The sequence below is a fragment of the Pseudorca crassidens genome, chromosome X (assembly GCF_039906515.1).
Source record: "Pseudorca crassidens isolate mPseCra1 chromosome X, mPseCra1.hap1, whole genome shotgun sequence".
In the NCBI taxonomy this organism is placed as follows: Eukaryota; Metazoa; Chordata; class Mammalia; order Artiodactyla; family Delphinidae; genus Pseudorca; species Pseudorca crassidens.
Window position 1 is genome coordinate 92,723,632 of NC_090317.1, and position 13,564 is coordinate 92,737,195.

Consider the following 13,564-nt stretch of genomic DNA (forward strand, 5'->3'; position numbering starts at 1 on the left):
GATTGGACATGGGGTATCAGAAATCAAGGATGACTCCAATGTTTCTGCCCAGAACAGATAGAAATACTGAATTGCTAAATCCCAGGATGGGTAAGATGGTGCAAGGAGCAGGTGAGGGGGGCAAGATCAGGAGTTTTATTTTGGATTTGTTACAGTTTTTTTTTTTACTTTAAAAATAATTTTAATTGAGATATCACATTCTAACAGAAAAGTGCTCATTGAATTTTCACAAAGTGACTGCATGCATAACCTGCATCTGGCTCAAGGAATAAAACACTATAACAGACACAGAAGTAGAGATTTCAAGTAGGCATTTGGGTATACAAGTCTCTAGCCCAGCGGAGAAATAAATTTGAGATTTGTCAGCATATAGATGGTAGTTAAAGCCATGAAACAAGATGAAATCACCTAGGAAGAGGATGTGGATAAGGAGGGGGTTTGAGGACCGAACTGTGGGAACTTCTAACCTTTAATGATTGGGGAGATGAAGAAGACAACAAAGGAGACTGAGAAGGAGCAGACATGGAAGTAGGAGGAGACACCAAGAAAGAATGAGAAGAAAGGAAGAGCACCTACTAAGTATAAGATTTCTGCTAGGTATTGGGGATAAAGCAGTGAACAAGATCGACCATGTCCCTGCCCTCATGGACCTTATGTCAAGTAGGGTATACAGACAGGTTAAAAAAAATCATCCATATCATCTATCATCTCTCTCTCTCTCTGTGTCTCTTTCTCTTGGTCTCTCTCTCTCTCCCCCCATCTCTCTCATTATGGAGTATAATACAGGCTCTGAAGGAAAAGCATAATGAAAATATATACAGGGGGGATCTGATTTAGTTAGGAAAGGCTTCTCTGAGGAAGTGATATTTTAGTCAAAGATTGAAGGATAGAAAGGGATCATCCAAGATAAAATTGGGGGGATATATTAGTTTGATAGGGCTGCCATAACAAAATACTATAAGCTGGGTGGCTTAAAACAACAGAATTTTATTCTCTTGTGGTTCTGGAAGTTAGAAGTCAGAAATCAAGGTGCAGCAAGACCAGGTTCTCTCTGAAGGCTCTAGGGAAGAATCCTTTCTTGCCTCTTCTAGCTTCTGGTAGCCCCAGGCATTCATTGGCATGTGGCAGCATAACTCCAATCTCTGCTTGTGTCTTCACATAGCCTTCTTCTCTGTGCATATGTCTCCGTCTCCTCTCCTCTTATAAGGACACCAATTATTTGATTTAGGGCCCACCTTAAATCTAGCATGATTTCATCTTGAGATCCTCAACTAATTAAATCTGCAAAGCCCCTATTTCCAAATAAGTTCACATTCAGAGCTTCTGAGTAGACGTGAATTTTGGGGGAATACTATTCAACCTACTACAGGGGATGACCAGAAGAAATAATATGTTTGAAGCAGTGACGTGCGGAAGTTGGCTCGAATGCACTCTTAAGAGCTGATTGTTAAATTTTCAGCAATTTTGTTATTTGGTTGACTTTACATCAGTAACTTGAAATTGGCCGTGATGGGAGTATTTACACCATGGAAATTGTTGAATGCTACAAATCAGATTTGTTTATTTTTCTTCTGGAGAGGCAATTGTTAAACATTCAATCAGTGCACTACTGTTTTAAAGACCTTGAGTCCAAAAAGAGATGTGTCTCACTAATTATTAGAGAAATGCAAATCAAAACTACAATGAAGTATCACCTGACACAGATCAGAATGACTATCGTCAAAAAGTCTACATGTAAATGCTGCAGAGGGTGTGGAGAAAAGAGAACCCTCCTACACTGTTGGTGGGAATGTAAATTGGTGCAGCCAATCCTCAAAAAACTAAAAGTAGAGCTACCATATTACCCAGCAATCCCACTCCTGGGCACATATCTGGAAAAGATGAAAACTCTAATTCGAAAAGATACGTGCACCCCAATGTTCATAGCAGCACTATTTACAATAGCCAAGTCATGGAAACAACCTAAATGTCCATTGACAGATGAATGGATAAAGAAAATGTGGTATATATACAATGGAATATTACTCAGCCATAAAAAAGAATGAAATAATGCCACTTGCAGCAACATGGATGCAACTAGAGATTATCATACTAAGTGACGTAAGTCAGAAAGAGAAAGACAAATATCATATGATATCACTTATATGTGGAATCTAAAATATGACACAAGTGAACCTATCTACGAAACAGAAACAGACTCATAGACATAGAAAACTAACTTATGGTTACCAAAGGGGAAAGTGGGGAGGGATAAATTAGGAGTTTGAGATTAACAGATACACACTACTATGTGTAAAATAGATAAACAAGGACCTACTGTATAGCACAGGGCACTATATTCAATATCTTGTGATAACCTATAATGGAAAAGAATCTGGAAAAGAATATATATATATAACTGAATCACTTTGCTATACACCAGAAACTAACACAACATTGTAAGTCAAGTATACTTCTATTAAAAAAAAAGACATGTGTCTCCTATGGCTGGACCATAATGAAGTGTGGCTGGAGGGGAGGTGCAGACCAAGTCATACAGGGCCTTGAAAACCACAGCAAGGATTTTGGATTTTAACCCAAGTATATCTAGGGGCTATCTGAGAGTTTAAATCAGGAGAGTTGCAGGGTCAGATTTGTGTTCTTGTTCTAGTTGTTTATATGCCAGTCTTTCCTATCAGAGAGAAAGCTCCTTTTATTTTCTGCTTGTTTTTTTTAAGAGTGCAAGCTCCTTGAGAGGGATTTCATCTTCATTATTTTTAAAAAAATTATATATATATTTATTTATTTTTAGCTGCATCAGGTCTTAGTTGCAGTATGCAGGATCTTTCGTTGAGGCACGTGGGCTTCTCTCTAGTTGTGGTACGCGGGTTCTCTTAGTTGTGGTGTGCAGGCTCAATAGTTGCGGTGCGTGGGCTCTCTAGTTGTGGCACATGGGTTCTGTAGTTGTGGCACACAGCCTCTCTAGTTGTGGCGCGTGGGCTCAGTAGTTGCAGCACGTGGGCTTAGCTGCCCCGCGGCATGTGGGATCTTAATTCTCCGACCAGGGATCGAACCCACGTCCCCTGCATTGGAAGGTGGATTCTCAACCACTGGACCACCAGGGAAGTCCCTATCTTCATTATTTTTTGTATCTCCTGTAAAATTTTGCACACAATAGACAATTTATAAATGCTGGTTGATCTAATGGAGTTTCATAAATACCATACAGATTGGTAAAAATAATGGTTAGTGAAGCCAGCAAACATGATCAAACAGGAGTATGTCATGGAGGAATTACAAGACAGTTGTGTCATTATTATATGCCATCCATTTAGCAGGCATGCACTTAGAACTTACTGTCTACAGGCACTGTGGTGAGATTGCAGTGGAGAAGACAGATTCCTACCCATAAGTTGGAATCTTGTAGAGAACACAACAAAAGCCTGTTTGAGCCCCTTGTGACAAACTGTATGACAAGGTAAACATTAGAGGATCTCCTGAATTTTGGGGGCTTGGGGAAGCTCCCTTAGGAAACACAAGTTTTAGAGTACTGTGCTCTGAGTTCAGTATTGCCCTCTAAAAAGGGTGGTAAGCACGCTTGGAGGAATAAGGGAGCTGAAGGGTTTGTGCTTTTGAAATGACCCTGGAGGCTTGTTATACCCACTACTTGCCCACATTCACTATTTCTGTCACCTTTATCCGTTTGGGCTGTGGTAGGCAGAATTCTAAGATGGCTCCCCATGAGCCTTGCTCTTATATAATCCTCTCCCCTTTGAGTGCGGTTGGAACCTGTGAATATATTACTCCTGTGCTGATGTTATGTTGTGTAGCAAAGGGAGGTTATCCTGAGTGGGCCTGACCTAATCAGGTGAGCCCTTTAAAAGCAAAGAGTGAGGACTTCCCTGGTGGCGCAGTGGTTGAGAGTCCGCCTGCCGATGCAGGGGACACGGGTTCATGCCCCGGTTCGGGAAGATCCCACATGCCGCAGAGCGGCTGGGCCCGTGAGCCATGGCCACTGGGCCTGCGCGTCCGGAGCCTGTGCTCCGCAACGGGAGAGGCCACAGCAGCGAGAGGCCCGCTTACCGCAAACAAACAAAAAAAGCAAAGAGTGTCCTCTGGCTGGCTGCCAAAAAGGAGGGCAGAGTTTTGAAGCACAAGAACCAAGGTGGAGAAAGACAAATATCATATGATATCACTTACATGTGGAATCTTAAAAAAATGATATAAATGAACTTATTTACAAAACAGAAACAGACTCACAGACATAAAAAACAAACCAGAGGGGATAGTGGGGTGGGGAGATAAATTGGGAATTTGGGATTAACAGATAGACATTACGATATATAAAATAGATAAACAACAGGGAACTACTGTATAGCACAGGGAACTCTATTCAATATTTTGTAATAAGCTATAATGGAAAAGAATCTGAAAAATATATATACATAAAACTGAATCACTTTGCTGTACACCTGAAACTAATAAAACATTGTAAATTAACTATACTTCAATTAAAAAATGGTTAAAAAAAAGTCAAGGCACTGAGAAATAATGATGTATTTCTAAGAGCAGGGCATGGCCCCCCGTTGAGAACTAGCCAGGAAATGGGGACTCCAGTCCTACAGCTTGCAAGGAACTGAATTTTGCCAACAATCAGAATGAGCTTGGAAGTAGATTTTCTCCCCAGAGCATCCAGACAAGAACCCAGCCAGGCCAACACCTGGATATCAACCATGTCACACCCTGAGCAGAGAGCCAGCCATGCTGTGCCTGACTTACAGAACTGTGAGGTCCTAAATTTATGTTGTTTAAGCTGCTGCATTTGTGGTAATTTCCTACCTAACGATAGAAAACTAATACAAGGACCTCCACTCTGGAGGTCCAGCTCAGACACAGTGAGGACAAAATTTCTTTCACTCCTACTAAGTTGAAGAGAGGAAAGCTTAGTGCTAGTTTGCAGCACAGGAGCTGAGAACAAAGAAATGTGCGTGAGGTTCCTAAGGGGACAGGAGTGACATTATTTTACAAGGTGTTATTACATATGATTATGACTTCACAACTGTCCTGTAAATTACAATCACATTTACGGTTTTCTGTCCTAGTTCTTATGTGTTGTGCTGTTACAAATAAGGATAATGCCAGGATTTGCATGTAAGCCCTGATGCAAATCCTGGCCACGGAAAAGGGTCTCATGAGATACTGCATCGTGTTCTTTCAGAATCCAAGTTGCTCTCTTGGAATGTAGTTGTTCTCTTTTTGCAGGTTAGGCAGGGGCTCTTGAGGATGTGGGGCCTTGGAGAGAACTCCAGACTTCTATTTGCTATATAGAAGCAGCAGCTTTCACAATGGAATCCTAGTGACAAAAAGAGAATCGCAATGTTTCTAGAGGTTTCCAGTCTGTGTAGGGGGAATAGCTTGGCCCTTGCATGAATGTATCTCAGAAGAGAATTTCTGATTCAGTGATCCATGATAGACATTTATTTTACTTTGTATGTATTGATATAACTGGCTTTATGAAGCATGCTCTGATGAACAATGCTGACGAGTGATAGATGGTCCATGGCTGCACTTTGAGTTAGTTTTTTGATGTCCATTTCCTTCAGACCCTCCCTAAACATGAGTTCTGACTCGAATTTCATGCTACCTAGCTTCTCTCATTTACTTAAGGTTAGGTCTCTATAGGAATAAGCAATCTTACTTGATTCTATGTAAAATCAATGCATGTTGTAGGTATAGATGATGGGGGAATGGCTTGTAGGAAATCTTTAAAGGAAACAAAAGCATCTGCTCCCATGCAGATGTCTTTGAAAAATAATATAATAATGACATAATACCTTTCCTTTCTATAGCACTTTTGAATCAAAAGCAGTTATTATCTCTATTTCACATATACATAAACAGTGAAGATCAATAGCTTCCCATTGAGAAAAAATATATCTGAAACTAGATATGTGAATGAGAAGAGAATTATCAGAGCAGAGCACTGGGTAACAATACCAATGCTAATGATAATGATGAGGACAATGATTTTGGAAGAGTGTTGGAATGAGAGGGACCTTCCCAGATGCGTAATATTGAAAACCACACAACTCAGATGGGATTTGAATGCAGCCAAAACTCAGATTGGGACTTGAACCCACAGATTGGGACTCAAACCCACTACCTTTTAATTGAAATTGCACACCTGGTCTCAGGACTTAATGAAGCTCAGGTTCTTTATGTCTCAGCACAGAAGGAATTCAGCCAGAGGCAAAGTGATAGGTAAAAAGTGGATTTATTTAGAGAGATACACATTCCATAGACAGAACATGGTCCGTCTCAAAAGGCGAGAGAGGCCCTGAAATATGGCGTGGTTAGTTTTTATGGCCTGAATAATTTCATAGGCTAGAGTGGGAAGATTATTCCAACTAATTTGGAGAAGGGGTGGGGAGTTCCAGGAATTGGGCCACCGCCCACTTTTTAGCCTATTATGGTTAGCCCCAGAACTGTCATGGTGCCTGTGGGTGTGTCATTTAGTGTATGCTAATATATTAAAATGAGCATATAATGAGGCTCAAGGTCTACTGGAAGTTGAATCTTCTGCCATCTTGGGCCTAGTTGATTCTAACCAGTTTATGTCATACCCACAACGGCTCTGTCATTCTTTAAGGGTCGTGCCCTGCCCCCTTCCCTCCTGTTTCAATATGGATCTTGATTAAAAAATTTTTTTTTCATTTCAGATAACTTCTAGTAGTGGACTGAGAAGGAAGGATATCTCCCACTTGATAAAGATAAATTCAAAGGGGCAAACTGAGTTTTATTAATTTGACCTAAAACATTTCTTGCAAAAAATATTTCCTGGCCTGGTAGTATAGGGGAGGAAATCTCTTTCCCCCTCTATCCTCCTGGAGCCTGTGAATCAAATTGATAAAATACCAATTAACAAGAGAAAAAAACAATTTTAATTATGTATGTGCACATGAGAAATCACAAAGAAAACTGTAGCTCAAGTAGGTGGCCAGATGATGGAAGCTTTATATACCACCTTAGGCTAAACAAAGGAAAAGGGGTTTGGGGCTTCTGGGTTGGGGAGGTAAATTATGGGAAGGGGAGGGGAGGAAATGTGTGGTAAATAAGGGTTATCTTGTATGCAGATAAGAGTCTCTCACGTGCTGAGTTGTCTCCTGAGAAGTAGCTCTCTTCCTGATGGGAGACAGCTTTACAAATGGAAATTTCCTTTATAAATGTAAATTTCCTATACAAAAGGGGAAATTTATACTCTATTTTCAGGCAGTGAGGGGGAGATAAAGAGCTTTCCCTGTGTCTGCTGGTTCTCAATTGACTCAAAATAATCCATATGTCAAAGATGCATATTTTCGGGTGGCATGTTCTGATCTCTTCAGTAGGCACATATCAACTTTCCTTTAGAAGTGGCTTTTTCAATGTCATTTTATTTTGCACATATTTTTTCCACATATTTTTGCCTCTTTAAGTTAAAGATAGAAGAAAAAACCTGTCCAGTCGATTTACAGCAATATTCCTTTATACATTACTTGAGGTAAGACATATGTGGGGGAACACTTGGGCAGAGACAGAAGAAATCCAGGTCAGTTCATTCAACAAATAACTATTGAACCAACGGTACAGATAAGGTCCCTGCCTTCACAGAGCTTACAGTATAGTGATGAGGAGATAGCAATTTAAGAAAATGAAACTTAATAAGAAAATTTAAGGTGGGAAAGGGCATCAGAATATGTCATCCCAAAGTATGCCACTTTGGTATATTATTTTGAGCTGAAAGCAATTAAGAAACAGTAGACACAGGAGGATCTCTTTCCCTTCTCCCTTTCTGCCTTAAAGCAGGGCAAAAATTTCCATTTGTAATGGTGTCTCCTTTTCACAAAAGAGGAAGAGGAGAATACTCTTAATCACCAGTGATGACTCTTATCACTGGAGATGGCACTGACTTGAATCTACATAACAAACCTTACTAAACAACCCTCATCTAGCATTAGTTTCCCCCATATATTTACCTTCCCACAATTTATAGCCCCTAGGAGCTCAAATCCCTTTTTACTTTGACTAGTTACTGTTCCACAATTTATCACTCTTTTGTTAAAATGGTAGCTAAGCCCTGGAGTCTAACTGGGGCTTAGATAAAGTCTAACACTTTGGAGTTTTCACTTCTTTTCTGTATAGCACCTCCCCCCAACATAAAATTAGAAATATGAATTAACTATGTATGCCTTTTTCTCCTGTTAAGCTGTCTTTTGTCTGTTTAATTCAAGGTCTCAGGTACTGACCCTAAGAGGGTAGAGGAAAAGTCCCTCCCACCCCTATAGTGATAACTGTTATGAAGATAAGAAAAGAAAGTAATGAGATAGGGGATTGAGGAAGGTGACTTTTTAAAGTATTTAGGGAAGGCTCCTCTGAGGAGATGACATCTGAGTTCAGACCTGTAAGATGAAAAGGCATAGGCCATACCAAGACCTCAGGAAATGCATTCCAGGCAGAGGGAGTAAGAAGTGAAACATTCCCGAGTTAGACATCAGCCTGGAGTATTTAACAGGCAGAAAGAAGGCCAGAGTGGTTAGAGGGTTAGAGCAGAGTGGACGAGGCGGGGAGCAGAACTAGATGAGGTCAGAAGTGTTGGCAAGGACCAGACTGTGTGGCATCTGGTAACTCAGTGGTTCCCACACTTCAGTGAGCATCAGAATCACCTGGAGGGCCTATTAAAGATAGGTTATTGGGCCCCATCCTTAGAGTTTCTGATTCTGAGAATCTGGAGTGGGTCCAATAATTTTCACAGGATGAATGAACTCAGGTTAGAATGACCTGAGTTCTTATCCTACTTTGCTTCTTCTTGAATGAAACCATTGATGTCACTGAGCCTCAATTTCCTACCTGAATATTAAACATCAGAAATGAAAACTTCATAGGGTGTTAAATGATTTCATATATGCGCTAGAACTGGGAAAACTTAAAGTCTTATGATTCTTAACAAAGATTACATTTCTGGGTTGCAAACAAAGGAAATCAAAAAGTAGTTGTGGGCTGTGGTAAATGAAAGGATGTAAGTAAAGAAGAAGGAGGAGTCATGGAGAGTTACAGGCAGGCATGATTTTAAAAGAATTTATTTTATTCACTTATTTTTGGCTGTGTTGGGTCTTCGTTGCTGCCCAAGGGCTTCCTCTAGTTGCGGGGAGCGGGGGTCACTCTTTGTTGCCGTGCGCGGGCCGCTCACTGCAGTGGCTTCTCTTGTTGCAGAGGGTGGGTTCTAGGCGTGCGGGCTTCAGTAGTTGTGGCACACAGGCTCAGTAGTTGTGGCTCGCGGGCTTTAGAGCACAGGCTCAGTAGTTGTGGCACACAAGCTTAGTTGCTCTGCGGCATGTGGGATCTTCCTGGACCAGGGCTCGAACCCATGCCCCCTGCATTGGCAGGCAGATTCTTAACCACTGCACCACCAGGGAAGCCCCAGGCATGATTTTTTTTAATTAAATTTAAATTAAAAATTTTGTTAAATTGAGAGCCCAACTTGGGCCAGAGATTAGATTTTTAGACTGAACTTGAATGCCTTCATGAATTTACTTATTCATGGAATTATGTGACTTTGACCTTTTGAAAAATAAAATACTTTCTTAGAGGCTCAAAAGACTTTTGTCAGATGAGACCAGTAAGAAACTCTTAAAACCTTTTTGAAGTGGAAATGATTCAAAGTACCTAATATTTCACCCATCAGGGGAGAGGGTTTGGTGAGGGTCACCCTAGGGGCTGTCTTTGACTGTACCCTTAATGCTGATAACAGCTGGGAATTTAACCTAAAGATATTTGAGCATAATGTGTGTGTATGGGAAGAGTCAATATTTATTAATTTTAGATAACACAATTGAGAAAGACTGGAGGTGGAAAAGAGGTGTGTGTGTGTGTGTGTGTGTGTGTGTGTGTGTGTGTGTGTGTTTACATGTATGTAGGATACTTCTGTTTCCAGTCTGATACCATTCTGAGGAAATCTACTTGATCTGTGGAGAAGTTGGAGAGGAGTGTGGTAGTTAAAGCATCCCTATTTTCTTAAATGCCTTTTATGACTGGTGTCAACCAGTCCTCACACATTTCTAGGGACAGAGAGACCAACAATCTTATAGTTTTATATTTAGGAAATCCCTATGTGTCTTGGTTTGGTCACAGCTTAATAGTAACCCCAAGTGTTTTACGTTTGAGCTGTTTGAAACTAGAACCTGATGGCAGAGGGACTTTCTCTGAAGGTTTCTGAGGAAAGGGTAGACTCCTGTCTCGTAGGAATAGTGTCTGTGTCATGCTTTGTGGATGTGAGCCAGATCAGGATTTCAAGATACATGTTCTCAAGAGAGAGAGATGGGGCTGGAGAAGGCTTTGCTTGGGTATCCCTTATTGGAATTGAGATATTCCAGGAACCCGTCACACTTTCAATTCTGATCAGTTAACAGGGATTGAGACTGACACCTAGATAGGTGGGGTGGGAACCCAGGAGCAAAAAGGGGGTGATGTCAGAAGTGGTGGGCTGGTGTTGCCAACAAAAGAATGTCACTCGCCATCTGGCTCTGCAAGGATTGAGTTATTGGCCACTGCAGTTGCTGACCTTTAGAACCCTCTGAAAGGAGTTCAGGGTGGAGATCAAGAATGAGGCATTCTGTGCTCTGGGAAAACTGGCAGAAGAAGGCTTCAGATGGTTAGATATTTTCAGGAGAAATTTTTATGAACCCCATTTCTTGCATCTTCCCATACTTAGAAAAGCACTAAAACCATTAACTAAGATATCTGTCCCTCATGACTAGCAGCAACCTGACGAGATGTGTGCTTGGTTGCATGTATCCCCTTTGCCAGTATCACATATATACTAACATCTCCCCTTACCTCTCTGGAACAGTTTCTCAGAGCTCTCTGAGATGCTGTGTCCCAGGCTGTGGTCTTCAGTAAGACACTGAATACATTCGACTCACAGCTTTTACATTGTGCTTTTCTTTTTCAGTCGACAGTGTCAAAGGCAGACTTTGACCAAAGTTTGGCTTGGAGCCCTCTCCTTCACCCCAGATGCAGCAGGTCCTACATGATGGTGGGGAAGGGTTTGGGTAGGACTCGGGTTACTTAGGCTAGATACTGGCTCCATTGTGGTGTCATTTTGAAGAAACTTTTTTGTTTTGTATTGTACAGAATAAATAGCTACCTGATATCACGTTCTTTTGACATTTCTCTCCTGTGTCCAACAGCTACATAATGTGCTTTTCCCCTCTGGAGGTTGTACTGGAGGACTCATTCTCCTCATGCCTCCTCTCATCTCTCTTCCTGCTCTCAAAACTCCATTGTCAGCCTCCATGAAGTAGGTCATTCCAGGATGGATGATTTGTGGTGCAGGGAACTGCTGGCGAACCAGGGAGGTCTTAGGCAAGGAACTTGGTCTATGGAGTCAAACAGAGCTGGATCAAAAGTCTAGCTCTGTGCTTCCAGGGTCTGTAGCATCAGGCACCCCTGTATCAGTCAGGATTAGGACAACAAAACAGAAATTACTCTCGGTATTTCAATCAATAAGGGTGATAACACAGAGACTTGGGTGCTTATGTGACTGTTGGAAGGGCTGGAAGAGGAAAGGTCAGGGAAAGCCACTGGTAGCTCTCAGATTCCCTGCTGGCTCTCAGAGACTCAGGAAGTTGCTTCAGCTGTTCAGCAAAGGAATTGCAGGACACTGCCACCAGTGGTCGCAGCTGCTGGCACCATCAGGGAGGGTGATTAGCAGAGAAACATCTGGAGGCTAATTAAAAGAATTCATATCTGTTGATACATATAGGTCTACCTGCTGGTACCTTTTCTCCACCTACCCAATTTCGTGCATATCCATTTCATTAGGGGAACCTAAACTGAATCCAGAATCCTATTGGCAAGGAAATCTGGGGAATGTGGTTCCCAGATTTCTAACCCCTGAAAACCAGGCAAGGTATAGAAGGAGGTACAAAGAATGCTGAGTGCCAGCACAGCCCAGCACAACTGGACTACACAGGCATTATGTCCCTGAGCCTGTGTCGTCATTAGTAAAATAGATATCATAATATTCACAACTACAGCTATCACACACACACACAAAATGTGCACAAAGTAACTGTGATACAAAGCTCAAAAATGATTTGTCCCTTTTCTTCCAATGGAAAAATCATCATAGGATCACAGAAATCCAAAACACTTTTTGAACGAAAAACTAAAAAAGAACTTTTGTACTATTTATTCTTTTAAAATATAAGAATAGGGCTTCCCCGGTGGCACAGTGGATAGGAATCTGCCTGCCAATGCATGGGACACGGGTTCGGTCCCTGGTCCAGGAAGATCCCACATACGGTGGAGCGGCTGAGCCCGTGTGCCACAACTACTGAGCCTGTGATCTAGAGCCCACGAGCCACAACTACTGAAGCCCACGCACCTAGAGCCCGTGCTCCGCACTGAGAGAAGACACCACAGTGAGAAGCCCGTGCGCTGCAATGAAGAGTGGCCCCCACTGTCCGCAACTAGAGAAAGCCCATGCGCAGCAGTGAAGACCTAACACAGCCCAAAACAAAAATAAATAAATAAATTTTAAAAATTAAAAAAAATAATAAATAAAATATAAGGATAATGAAGGCATTCAGAGTATGCCTCCCCAAAATATGCTACTCCAGCATAAAGGTTGTTTTGAGCTGAAGGCAATTGAGAAGAAGCAGACACAAGAAAAACTCTCTGCCCTCTCCTTCTTTACCACGAAGGGCAAGAAGAGTCTTAATCCCTGGAGACAACTCTAGACTCTTATCAGCCCAGAAAGGGCACCAGAAGAATCTACATAACAAACTTTACCAGCTAGCCCTGATTTTCCATTAGTTTCCCCATGTATTTGCTGTCCCACAGTTTTTTGCCCCCCAAAACTCAAAGTCCTCTCCTTTGTCTTCTCACTTCGCTAAAATGTATTGTTCTTTAGTTAAGATGCTATATAAGCCCAAGTTCTAACCACCTCTTTGAGTTACTCATCACTGAGTATTCCTGTGTATATGCACAATGCACATGTTAATAAACTCTGTTTATTATCTCTTATTAATCTATCTTTTGTCAGTCTAATCTGCAGAGCCCCAACTGAAAAACCTAGGAGAGTAGAGGAAAAAAGTTTTTCCTGTCCTACAATAATCAATACTGATTGTAAAAATTTTGAAAATACCATCAAAGACAAAATGCACTGGACAATTAAGGAGATGATTTTATGCAGACTATTGCAGTAAGGAGAATGTTCATTAATAACGAACATCTCAAAGAAGAAAGAGAACACCTGAAGTTTTACACAGGCAAGTCGTAAACAAGGGAGTCATGGGGCAGGGTAGACAGGGAGTCTTGTGGGAGTCAGGAGGAGCCACAAGGAATGGTGGAGGTGGGTCTTTATCTCTGAATACCAAGGGCAGGTGGTCCTTTGCACTCACTCTTTTCTGGAAAGGGATGGTGAAATTCTTAACCCTTGCTGCTTTCTAGGAGCACAGGCTTCAGATAAAATTCAGTGCAGTCAATCTCCGCTTTTGTTCAAGACAAGTATCATGAGTCAGTTAACAACACAGAGGTGATCAGAAAC

The 13,564-nt window shown here is 41.5% G+C and overlaps 1 long non-coding RNA gene across 9 annotated transcripts in view; it reads left to right on the forward strand.

Moving 5' to 3' along the window:
• Positions 1 to 13,564, forward strand: part of LOC137216778 (uncharacterized) — a 124,526-nt gene that overhangs the window by 41,989 nt on the left and 68,973 nt on the right. The gene's annotated exons all lie outside the window — the stretch shown is intronic.